Source organism: Microtus oregoni, unplaced genomic scaffold (assembly GCF_018167655.1).
Source record: "Microtus oregoni isolate MIOR12 unplaced genomic scaffold, Mior012 000044F_ref0000062, whole genome shotgun sequence".
NCBI classification, from domain to species: Eukaryota; Metazoa; Chordata; class Mammalia; order Rodentia; family Cricetidae; genus Microtus; species Microtus oregoni.
In genome coordinates this window covers 11,050,773-11,064,269 of record NW_024543218.1, presented here as the reverse complement: position 1 = coordinate 11,064,269, position 13,497 = coordinate 11,050,773, and positions in this window count along the sequence as shown.

Sequence of the window (13,497 nt, the reverse complement as noted above, 5' to 3'; positions counted from 1 at the left end):
GAGGATGTTACACTGCAGACACGGAAGGAAGGGTGTACCAGCGGTGAATTTGGAAAGTTTGTTCATGGCCTGTAATATTTTCTTTTCCTTTTGTATTTAATTTATACATTTCTTCTTATTTAATAATGGAAATATGTTACAAGATAGGGGACACCATAACCACATGGTTTTGGAAAGGGAGTTAATGCATCTTGCAATGCTGACATATGGTTACCAACAGCAGGTAAAATGTTGATTAAGGAATGGAGAAACGTAGTGTCTGGGGGTGAGAACATATGGATATACAAGTTACACCATGCATTTGCCCACTCTGTGACATTAAGCAAATTACTTAGCTGTAGATAATCTCTTTTAAAAAAAATTCCAATCCATTAGTTTTTTTTCTGTTTTTATTCATTTTATTGAGCCATACATTTTTCTCTGCTCCCCTCCCCTTCAAGCCTCTCCTATGGTCCTCATGCTCATAGTTTACTCAAGAGATCTTGTCTTTTACTACTTCCCATGTAGATTACATCTATGTATCTCTTTCTTAGGGTCCTGGTTGTCTAGGTTCTCTGGGATTGTGAATTTGTAGGCTGGGTTTCTTTGCTTTATGTTTAAAAACCACTTACAAGTGAGTACATGTGATAATTGTCTTTCTGGATCTGCGTTACCTCACTCAATATGTTTTCTATCTCCATTCATTTGCCTACAACTTTTAATAAAGAAAAGCAAGAATAACACATAAAAAAAAAAACCTTAACACACAACCTGGTTAATAGCATACCTTAAAAAGCAGATTTCATTACTGTTGCTATTTTCTCTTCATCCTTGTTTTAAAAATAGGCTTTCTGTTGATACTAGGTTTATTATCATCCGTAGTGTTGTTATTCTAAATGTTACTATTTCAGCTTTCTCCAAAACTGTATAAGGATACTATATCTTACCCCATTAATTTCTATCATAATTACAAAATTGGATGATGTTTTCACTCTGCAGATAGATGGCGTATGGCATATATATATATATATATATATATATATAGAGAGAGAGAGAGAGAGAGAGAGAGAGAGAGAGATTATAGGCATAGAGATAGAGAGATACATGACATAGATATAAATACGCAGATACATATGGGTGTGGAGAAAGATGCAGATATTATCTTTGACTTACAAATTCTGTTTCTGGCATATGGGATAAGCAGGGAAGAACACAGAAGCTTAAGGACATATCCTAGTAAGGACTCTGGGGTCCATGTAAGAAAGATAAATGGAAACAACACATAGTTGTGGAATTTCTGCTCCACTCTGCCACATATATAGAAGTAGTTTGAAAACTTCCAAATTGGTGAAGGACAGTCACTCCTCTTCCACATATCTTCAAAATAAAATGTTAATAAGAATAAAACGTCTCTCATTCTCATTGTAGCTACTTACTCCTGAATAATACTGAAAATATAAAATCTCAGCACACCATTGCTACAATCAAATTTAATGAGTGGGTAATATTTAAGATTTTTCTTAGTATAAATTGTATCACCAAAGATAACATTACATGATGAGAAAAGCAGAAAAAAATGAAGAAAACCATTTCAAAAGTAAATATTTTCTTCAAAGCATCCATGGAAATATAGAGAAAAGGGGGGAAGTATATTTGTCATGTTTCTGTAAGTTACACACATGTGATTTGACTAAATTTTCTAGATGATTTATTGTCACATTTGAGTTTCATTTTCGAAGCTTAGTTATCAAAAATATTAAACAATATTATTACAAACATAATGGAAGAAGGAAGGCAAGAGAAACAACTTCTTTTAAAAACATAAAAAAGAGAACAAAAATGACATAGTAAATAAAGAGGTGCAAAGAGAAAAACCGGAACCTAGACAGGTGAGAGGAGGGCTCTAAAGGAAGAAGTAGCATGTTACCAGGCTATAGATCACAGGAAAAGTACATATCTAGTATCTGTCAGGCTCTGGGTGCACTCACCTGGGCTAGGGAGGCAACAAGAAGAGAAATACCAGAAAATAAAATAAAATAAAATAAAAATGGAAAGTAAAATAAATGATGCGCAGCAAACAAGAAAATAGATGAAATTTTCATCAATCTGAATCATATGTTCACATTCATGTGCAGATCTAAAATCTATCTTATAGAAAGTAGTTTAGACATGGTTATTAGAGCGGGAGGTGGTCAGAAGGAAATTGGATATGAATTATAAAATAAAACTAGATATAAAAATTAAAAATCAGTGTTCTGCAGTTTATGGTTCACAAACCCTTATCTTATGAATTAAAATAAACTGGAAGAGGAAGACTCAGTAGTGGGTTTCCACATGACAATTTTTTAAATAAGATTTATTTATTTATTATTTATTATTTAACATTTCTTCCATGTTTGCTCACTTGCCAGAAGAGGGCACCAGATCTCATTACAGATGGTTGTGAGCTACCATGTGGTTGTTGGGAATTGAACTCAGGACCTTTGGAAGAGCAGTCAGTGTACTTAACCTTTGAGCCATCTCTCCAGGCCCTCCACATGACTTTTACAAAAGGTCTTCAGTATTCTTCATCCTTCATTGTATTTCCACCTCCGCCTTGAGCCCTCAACCCTAATTTCACCTTTGTTGTTCCATATCCCCTTTTAACTCTTTATACGAGTTTATGTTGTCACCCTTGTCATAATAACTTCTCTGATTTCCTCTTATTAATTTTCTGATCTTTATGAGCATTTCCAAATGAAACACATATATATGAATATTTAAAGCTAACGTTCACAAATTAGAGAGTACATTTGATATTGATATTTAACTTTCTAGGTCTGGGTTACCTAACGCAGAATGATTGTTTCCGGTTCCTCCCAATTGCCAACAAATTTTGTAATTTCGTTTTTTAAATATCTGAATAATATTCTATTGTATAGTTGTACCGCATTTTCATTATCCATTATTAGTTTGTGAACATCTAGATTGTTTCCAATTTCTGAGTATTTTAAATAGAGCAACAATAAATATGGATAAATAAATAATAAGACATGGAAACTTTGAGTATGTGTGTAGTAAGGAGGCCACTTGTTCATTTCCCTGCTGCCCAGACTCCCAAAATAACCACATAGAAACTGTATTAATTAAATCACAGCTTGGCCAATTGCTCAAGCATATTTCTAGCTAGCTCTTACATCTTGAATTAACCCATCTCCATTATTTTATATTTTACCATGAGTCTCATGGCCTGCCAGCAAGGTTTCAGCATGTCTGTCTCTGGTGGCAGTTCCATGGCTTCTCTTCACTCTGCCTCTTTTTCTCCCAGCATTCAGTTTAGTTTTCCCTGCCTACCTAAGTTCTACCCTATCAACAGGCCAAGGCAGTTTCTTTATTTACCAATGATATTCACAGTATAAAGAAGGGAATCCCACATCAATAATGTCTAAGCATAGAATAGCTGAATCATATGGCAGCTATATTTCTAGGATTTTAAGGAATTGATTTTAGAAGTAGATGTATTAATGTTCACTCCCAAGAGAAGTGAATAAGTATACCCCTTCCCTCACATATATGCCATCATTTATCATCTTTTTTTTTTAACTTACTCATTCTAACAAGGGTCAGATGAAATCTCAAACTAGTTTTAGTTTATATTTTCCTGATGGCCAAGACTACTGAATGCTAAGGATATTTTTAAATGTTTCTCAGCTATTTGTATTTCATTTTTTGAGAATTGTCTGTTCTAAAAAATTTTCCAAACATGCAATACACACACACACACACACACACACACACACACACACACACACACTAAGAGAGAGAGAGACAGAGAGAGAGAGAGGAGAGAGAGCAGCAATGTCTTTATTGTGCACAATAGACAAACAAAAGCTCTGTGCCAGAAATGAGCTACTTCTTTTGGAACTGTTTGTCTATGAGCAACTCCCAATCTCCCAAACTACCAAATGTCACAGGCGATTGCCCATGCTCTTGAGTCATAAAACAGGAAATCAAGCTGGTACTGACCTGGGAGTTTCTTCCCTTTTGGTTAGTTTTTATGATGTTTTCCAGTGCTATACTCACTACAAGTGGAGAAAATCTATGAACCCTATGAACTACAAAACAACTGGCCTGCCAAGACACAGCCACTAATGTGATGGTAACAAAAACTCTGATTGGATTTAAGTACTGCTTCCCAAGATGAAACCCAGACCTGGCACCATTATAGGTCAAGAGACCTGTGGCTCCACAGGGGACAGACAACCTGCTAAGGTTATGCTCCTGAATGAACATAGTATTAATCTCACTCCTATTAATGTGTTGTTATAAGCATAGATTATGCATCGCTCAGTCGTCATCAGAGAAGCTTATAATTTTGGTAGGTAGTGAATTACAAAGAGACACAAAACTGGCCGAAGTGCAAAGAATAAAAGAATAAGAGATCACAGGATGTTTGATACTAAATGAAAATTGTGTAATGACTTTCTGCCACCAAGGCTTGGAGATCATTGTAGAAGCATTGCAGAAAGAGTGTAAAAGCCAGGGGCAGTAACAACTATGAGGAAACAGTGTCCTTTGGACACAGCAGTGGGGACAGCATACACAAGACTTATGCAAGCCCAAACCACACAAAATCCCAGAATGGAGAGGGGAGTGAGGCACACAGTCTCATCTTTAGTTGTACATGTATTGGCAATTATTAGCTGCTTAAAGAGAAATAGTCAGTTTTCTGCTAAGACTCTAGCCTTTTATAAGTCAATCATGTTCTAACATGATACCACATATTCAAGAATATTGGGCAGCACAAATTGCTTTTGGTGATTTAAAAAAAATAATATAACATAGGGAATGGGGAGGTAGGAACATTTGGTAGAGGCAGTGAACAAATAAAACTATTGTAGAAAATTGTCAAAGGGCTAATAAAGATATTTTTTGAAAAATGAATTGGAAGATTTTTGCAGATGCCAAGCATAAGCTGTCAATGTTTGAAAAGTTGGAAATTCTCATCTAATATTTGGCCCTTGCAGACTTTAAGTGCATATCAAATTATCAGCGTTTACCTAATAACTATGCAGAAGTATTATATGTCATGTAAAGATGCACTTGAAAATTTTTTGTTTGTAGTAATTGAGAAATAAAGCCAAAGTGAAGAAAAAGAATCCCAGGAGGAAAGATAAAGAACATTAAAAGAAGGTTTGCAGAGATCAACAAGTTAGAATAGGTTTTTCTTAAAAATGTACAGAAAACGAGGATACACACCACATCACAAACAGAAAAGAAATTCTTCAGGGGACAGTAGGACTCAGGGGAGGCAGAGCTCTAAGTACAGATGGTTGTCACTCCTAAGACAGGTTTGTTTTGTTTTGCTTCCACTTTCCCCAGTACACGCTGCTAAGTAATTAGCAGACAGGCACTGCTGAAAATTTTCAAGTGGCTTTTGACACAACAGAAGACGAGAGGCACTTCAGCTTCCCCAAAAGAAAAGAACAGAAAAGCTTCCTCTGCAGACCTAAGAAAGACAACACTGACAATTATCCGACAGATAAAACGGTGAAAATGATATGACAAAAATGAAGACTAAAGAATTCAAAATGCGTATGTTTGAGAAAGATGCAGAATTTGGGGAAATCCTGTTTTTCCTCAGATGAGACTAAATAAAGAGGTGGTTTTAACATAATGGCTAGCTGGGAGTGGTAGATCCCAGGATCTGCCGCTTCACAGCAATACTCAACGAGGATGGTGCTTCCCGATCCATTGAGGCCCATGTTGATGAAACAGAAGTTGCAAAGCTAGTCTAAAGATTAAATAATGTATAGAATACAAATAATGGCAGCTTGGTATAGAAAATATACCGGTTCTTACTGAAGTTGTTATAGATGAAATTATTGTTCAAAGAAACTTTATTTTTTGATTTGCTTACCATTATCAAGGATCCTTTTGGTTTTTCAATACATTCCTAGCCTTGATTTCCCCAACCACCCAGCTGTCTCCCCCACCTCCTTGATAAATCCCCAATTATCCTCTGACTCCCATGTGCCCCACTTGTATTTTCATTTTGCATACTTTCCACTAGCCCTTGGAAATAATTTTTAAATTAATAACTCTCATTCAGAATTCAAAAATGTCACATACTCTTTATTGTATAGTCATATTAATTTAATTACAATTAAATTATCTTCTTTAGGAAATTGAGTAGTATTTCATTTACAACTTTAAAACAATATTCCTAAGAGACCTCTGCAGGAGTAGTTTTGAGCCAGGATCTCTGTGGGTCCAGGCACGAGTCTGGGACCTCTGAGGGAGTAGGCAGAAACCAGAGACCTCTGCGGGTCTGGGAGTGAGTCTGGGACCTCCAAGGAACTAGACCTGAACCAGGTCTTCTAAGGAAGTAGGCCTGAGCTAGGAACTCTGCGGGTCTGGGTGTGAGTCTGGGACCACCGAGGAAGTAGGCTGGAACTAGAGATCTGCGGGTCCAAGGTGAGAATCTGAAACCTTTGAGGGAGTAGGCTTGAGCCAGGACCTCTACCAGAGCATGCCCAAGGCAGCAACCTCAGCGAAAGAGCCCCAAGCAAGCAATTTCTGTAGGAGAAGGCCCATATGATCCCTGGTATTGCAGAGCAAACCTTGTGAGCACCGAACTACATCCAGGAAAATGAAGTGACCAACAGGGTGACTGGAACCTTGGACTTGACTGTACCACAAGGAGCAACCATCTGAGCCTTGGATTCAACAGGAACCTGGAAGATTGCTCACCAGGATCACAGACAGCCTTAACTAGACCAATTAGAGGAGGAGATGGGTAGACAAGTTAAGAACACACACAACACCACAAAGAGAAACACAACACCAGTAAAAACTAATGGCCTTACAACAGCAAGACTTGAACAAACAAATATAAATGAACCAGAAGAAAATAACATAAAAATTAACTTTAGGAGAATGTTTGAGACCCTTAAAGAGAAAATGAAAAACTCCCTCAGATAAATGGAGGAAAAGACAAACAAAAAAATGGACGACTTCGACATCAAATCCCTTAAAGAAAATCAAGAAAAAGCAAACAAACATATTAAAGAAACTATTCAATACTTGAAAACTAAAATGGAGACAATAAAAAAAACACAAGCCAAGGGAATTATAGAAACAGAAATCATGAGAAAACTATCGGGAACCACAAATTCAAGTATAAACAGCAGAAGCAGATTACAAGAAATGGAAGAGAAAAATCTCAAGTGTTAAAGATACAATAGAGGAAATAGACTCATCAGTCAAGGAAAACATTAAATCTGACAAAAGCCTAACACAAAATATCCATGAAATATGGAACACCATGAAAATATCAAATCTAATAATAATAGGTAGAGAAGAAGTCAAACTCAAAAGCGCAGAAAATATACTTAAAATCATAGAAGAAAACTTTCCCAACCTAAAGAAAGATATTTTTATGAAGATAGAAAAAGCTTACAGAACACCAAATAGACTGGATCCAAAAAAAATTTCCCTTGTCAAATAATAATCAAAACACTAAACATACAGAATAAAGAAAGGATATTAAGAGCTTCAAAGGAAAATGCCAAGTAACATATAAAGGCAAACCTATCAGAATTACACCTGACTTCTCAATGGAAACAATGAAAATCAGAAGATACAGGTCAAGCAGTATGCAGATATTAAGAAATTACAGTTGCCAGCCCAGACTACTATACCCAGCAAAACTTTCAATTACCATAGAAGGACAAAACAAAATATTCCATGACAGAACCAGATTTAACCAATACATAGTCACAAACCCAGTACTACACAAAGTACTAGAAGAAAAACTCCAACCCAAGGAAGTTGGATAAATCAACAAAAACACAGACAACAGATAATCTCACAGCAGCTAATCCCAACTAAGAGGAAAAGGCACAAAATAACATCACCAACAACGAAAACTAAAATAATAGGAGATAGTAATCACTGGTCATTAATATCCCTTAATATAAATGGGCTAAGCTCACCTATAAAGAGACACAGGCTAACAGACTGGATATGAAAACAGAATGGATTCTTCTGCTGCATACAAGAAACACATCTCAACCTCAAAGACAGACGTTACCTCAGAGGAAAGGGTTGGGGAAAAAAAATTGTCCAATCTAATGGACCTAAGAAACTAGCTGGTGTAGCTATCCTAATATCTAACAAAATAGACTTTAAGCTAAAATCAATCAGAAAAGACCTAGAAGGACATTTCATATTAATCACAGAAAAACTCATTAAGAGGAAATCTCAATTCTGAACATCTATGCCCTGAATACAAGGGCACCCTCATATGTAAAGGAAACACTTCTAAAGCTTAAATCACACATTAAACCCCACACTCTAATAATGGGAGACTTCAACACTCCATTCTCACCCTTGGATATGTCTGTCAGGCAAAAAATTTAACAGAGAAATAAGAGAACTAAAAGATATTGTGACTCAAATGGACTTAACGGACATTCATAGAACATTCTATATAAACATAAAATATTATTACTTCTTCTCAGTACCTCATGGAACCTTCTCAAAAACTGACTACATACTAGGTAGCAAAACAAACCTCAACAGATACAAAAAATTGGATAACCACCTGTATTTTATCGGATCCTCATGGATTAAAATTAGACTTCAACAGCAACACTAATTCCAGAATGCTCACAAACATATGGAAATTAAACAATGCTCACCTGAATCATCAATAGGTCAAGGAAGAAATGAAGGAAGAAATTAAAGACTTCCTAAAATCCAATGAGGCTACAATTATCCTGACACCAAACCACATGAAGATATTACTAAGAAAGAGAATTACAGACCAATCTCACTCATGAACTTTGATGAAAAATACTCAATAAAATATTGGCAAATCAAATCCAAGAACACATCAGAAAAATTATCAACCATAATCGAGTTGGCTTCATCCCAGAGATGCAGGGATGGTTCAACATATGAGTATCTGTCCATATAATCCACCATATAAAAAATTAAAAAATAAAAAGCACAAGATCATCTCATTAGATGCTGAAAAAGCTTTAGACAAAATACAACATTCCTTCATGATAAAGGGCTTAGAGAGAGCAGGGATACAAGGAACATACCTAAACATAATAAAGGCAATATACAGCAAGCCAACAACCCACATCAATTTAAATGGAAGAGAAACTCACAGTGATCTTACTGAAATCAGGAACAAGGCAAGGTTGTCCACTCTCTCCATATCTATTCAATGTAGTTCTTGAGGTCTTAGCTAGAGCAATAAGACAACACATGGAGATCAATGTGATACAAATCGAAAAAGAAGAAGTCAAACTCCCACTATTTGCTGATGATATGATAGTTTATATAAACGACCCCAAAAATTCTACCAAGGAACTTCTATAACTCATAAACACTTTCAGTAATATAGCAGGATACAAGATTAAATAAAAAAAAAATCAGTAGCCCTCCTTTACACAGATGATAAATGGGCTGAGAAAGAAGTCAGAGAAAAATCACCCTGCACAATAGCCACAAATAGAATAATATATCTCGGAGTAACTCTAACTAAACAAGTGGAAGACCTGTAGGACAAGAATTTTAAATGTTTGAAAAAAGAAATTGAAGAAGACACCAGAAAGTGGAAGGATCTCCCATTTTACATAAGTAAAAATGTCAATCTTACCAAAAGCAATCTACATATTCAATGCAATGACCATCAAAATCCCAACAAAATTCTTCACAGACCTCAAAAGAACCATACTCGACATCATATGGAAAATAAGAAAACCCAGGATAGCCAAAACATTCCTGTACAACAATCCCTGACTTCAAATTCTACTACATAGCTACAGTATTGAAAACAGCCTGGTATTGGCATAAAAGTAGACAGGAAAACCAATAAAACCTAATTAAAGATGTAGATATTAATCCAGACATCTACAAACACCTGATTCTTGACAAAGAAGAAAATCTATAAAATGAAAAAAAAGCAAACTTAACAAATGGTGCTGGCATAACTGAATATAAACATGTAGAAGAATGAAAATAGATCCATGTCTATCACCATGCACAAAGCTAAAGTCTAAATTTACTCAAAGACCTCAACATAAACCCAACCACTTTGAACCTCATAGAAGAGAAAGTGGAAACTACACTTGAACAAATTGGCACAAGAGGCCGCTTCCTCCCAGCAGCACAGACACTGAGAGAAACAATTAATAAATGAGACTTCCTGAAACTGAAAAGCTTCTGTGAAGCAAAGGACACAGACAACAAGAGGAAACGGCAGCCTACAGAATGGGAAAAGATCTTCACCAACCCCGCATCAGGCAGAGGGCCGATCTCCAAAATAAACAGCAAATTCAAGAAATAAGTCATCAAAGGAACAAAAAAAAAAATCCAATTAAAAATAGAGTTCAGACCTAAACAGAGAATTCTAACAGAGGAATCTAAAATGACTGAAAGACATTTAAGGAAATATTCAACATCATTAGCCAGCAGAGAAATGCAAAGTATAACAACTCTGAGATTCCATCTTATACATGCAAGAGTGGCCAAGATCAAATTACTGATGAAAACTTATGCTGGAGAGGTTGTGGGGTAGAGGGAACACTCCTGCATTGCTGGTGGGAATGCAACCTGGTACAGCCTCTTTGGATATCAGTATGGTGATTTCTCGGAAAATTAGGAAACAACCTTCCTGAAGACCCAGCAATACCACTTTTGGGTAAATACCCAAAGAATGTTCAATTGTGCCACAAGGACATGTGTTCAGCTCTGTTCATACAAGCATTGTTTGTCATAACCTGAACCTGGAAACAACCTAAATGCCCCTCAACAAAAGAATGGATAAGGAAAATGTGGTACATTTACATAATGGAGTACTACACAGCAGAAATAAATAATGACATCTTGAAATCCTCAGGCAAAATAATCAATATAGAAAACATCATATTGAGTAAGGTAACCCAGACTCAGAAAGACAAATATCATGTGTACTCATTCATAAGTGGCTTTTAGACATAAACCAAAGAAAACCAGCCTACAATTCACAGAGAATCTAGACAACAATGAGGACCCTAAAAGAGACATACTTGGATCTAATCTACATGGAAAATAGAAAAAAGACAAGATATCCTGAGTAAATTGGAAGCATGGAGACAATGGGAGAGGAAGGAAGGGGAGCAGAGAAAAATGTATAGCTCAATAAAATCAATAAAAAATGAAAAAATATTCCCTATGCATTTAATCAGTGAGCTCAAAGAAGAGCAATGACAGCTCAAAAATCAGCGACAAGGGGTTAAATGCTATCTCAGATTTTTCAGTGCTAAAATATGAGGACATTGACAGCTCTGCACTGCGTTTTCATTAGAAATGCCATTTTAATGCTGCCTCTGAATGACTAAAATTGTCAAGAGTGGGCTGTTTGACAGGTTTTTCTCTTATGCGTGGCTGTTTTGAGTAAGGGAACTATTAGCCAAGCCACCCCTTACCAGCAGCCAGCTAGACTATCCAGATCACAGGCCAGGAGTTTGGCACACTTGGCAATCACCCACCTGTACTGGGCACTCAAGAACCTCAGCTGAAAACACACTGCACTTGCTACCATTCTGGACTCCGGCTTAAAAATCAGGACTCTAAGAAGACAAGCCAAGGAGAAACTTAACTGACTGGAGCTATTTTCATCCGAGCCCGAGGAAGAGTTATCCTCTCACACCTGACTCCTTTGATGCGGCAGAAGGTCTATGGTTAGTACAAACAAGTCCATTCATTTATAGAAAGGATTGTGTGGTGGTTTGTGCCAGTACTTGCAATGCTTCGCTGGGTGTGTCAGCAAGCTCCTCAGCTCACCTTCAAGTAAGTCAAACACACCCTCCTGTGTCGCCTACTTGTGCTACTATATTCTGCCTAAAGGAAGGGTTGTCTTGTGGTCTTTTCTTTGCTTACCTTTGAAGTTTTATCATAAATATATTAGGGTTACAACAAAAAGAAAACTGTGGAATGGAAACTACCACCTTGTGATTATGACAATAGCAATGATAGCACTCAGCTTGGCAAGAGGCTTACTGAGGGGTTCTAGCTTATAGCCATGGCAAAAGAGCAAACAGTAAGACTATGAGCTTTGGTCATTAAAAGAGCAGCTAGACTATCCAGAGCCTTCAGGGCCAAGGGTCCTAAAACACACGACAAGAGCAATGATGTTACCCCAGGAGTTCTTTTTCACCTGAGATGTCCAATGAGCTTTGGTCATTAAAAGAGCAGCTAGACTATCCAAGCCTTCAGGGCCACAGGTCCTAAAACACACGACAAGAGCAATGATGTTACTCCAGGGGTTCTTTTTCACCTGAGATGTCAGAGCTCTCACAGCAGCTGCTGTTACACAGCTGGGTCCTTCAACCCAAGGCTTTCATGCCATCACTACGGGGTGACGACTGCTGATGACACTGGCTGCTGAAAGGGAAGGATTATACTGTCTACCGAGGGCTTGGCCGATAGCAACCGAAGCTAGAGCTGCCAAACACAACACCTAGAGTCCCACGTCTCTGTCCATTTCGGCCTAGAGTCAAATGTTTCTACTTCTCCGGATGTGGAACCTTAAGGCCTTGAACCCATACACATACCCATAAGCTTTCGGTTCAGAATTCAGTTCTAACATTATACCAGCAATTCCTTGATAATTACTATCAAAACAAGTAAAAGATACTTGTTTACAAAGCATCGTTGGGTACAGATCACATTTTAATACTTATATAATCATTTTGAAGAAAAACAATTTGACTCTTAGCTCATATATTCAATGACAGATAGAAGTATATCTTTCTGCTATAAGGATTCCTGGGTTTCAGTTTAAAAAACTTATTTCAGAAATATTAATAATTATATAAATAAGATTGTTTTATTTCAAATAAAAGTTCTAAATAATGAATACATATTATAAGAAATTATGTGATGACAAAAATATATATGATTCCATGGGTAGGAAACCTCTATATGCCATTCTTTCATCATCACAAATATTCAAAGTGTAAGAGGAAAAAATGTGTTTATCTACACCATAACAAATAATAGATACTACTAATTTAGTAAGACATAGTATGCATTTTGTAATAAACAAATATATTTACTTCTGCTATTTCTTCATATTCATATTTGTCACTATCTTCTCTGTTGAAATCTGTATAACATTTGTCCTAGTTGAGATTACTGTTGGTGACAGGAACCAAAAACTACGGAGAAACCCTGTCTCGAAAAATCAAAAAAAAAAGATTACTGTTGGTTTGATGAAACGTCATGACCAAGCTTATTTAGCTTACACTTCCATATTACCGTTCATCATAAAAAAAAAAAAGTCAGGGACAAGAGCTCAAACAGGGCAGGGAGCTAGAGAATGGACCTGATGCAGAGGCCATCAAAGAATGCTGCTTACTGACCTGTTCCCCCTGGCTTGCTCAGCCAGCTTTTTTATAAAACCTAGGACCAAGAGCCCGTGTGTGGCCCCAACCACAGTGGGATGGATCCTCTCCCATCAATTCCTAATGAAGAAAA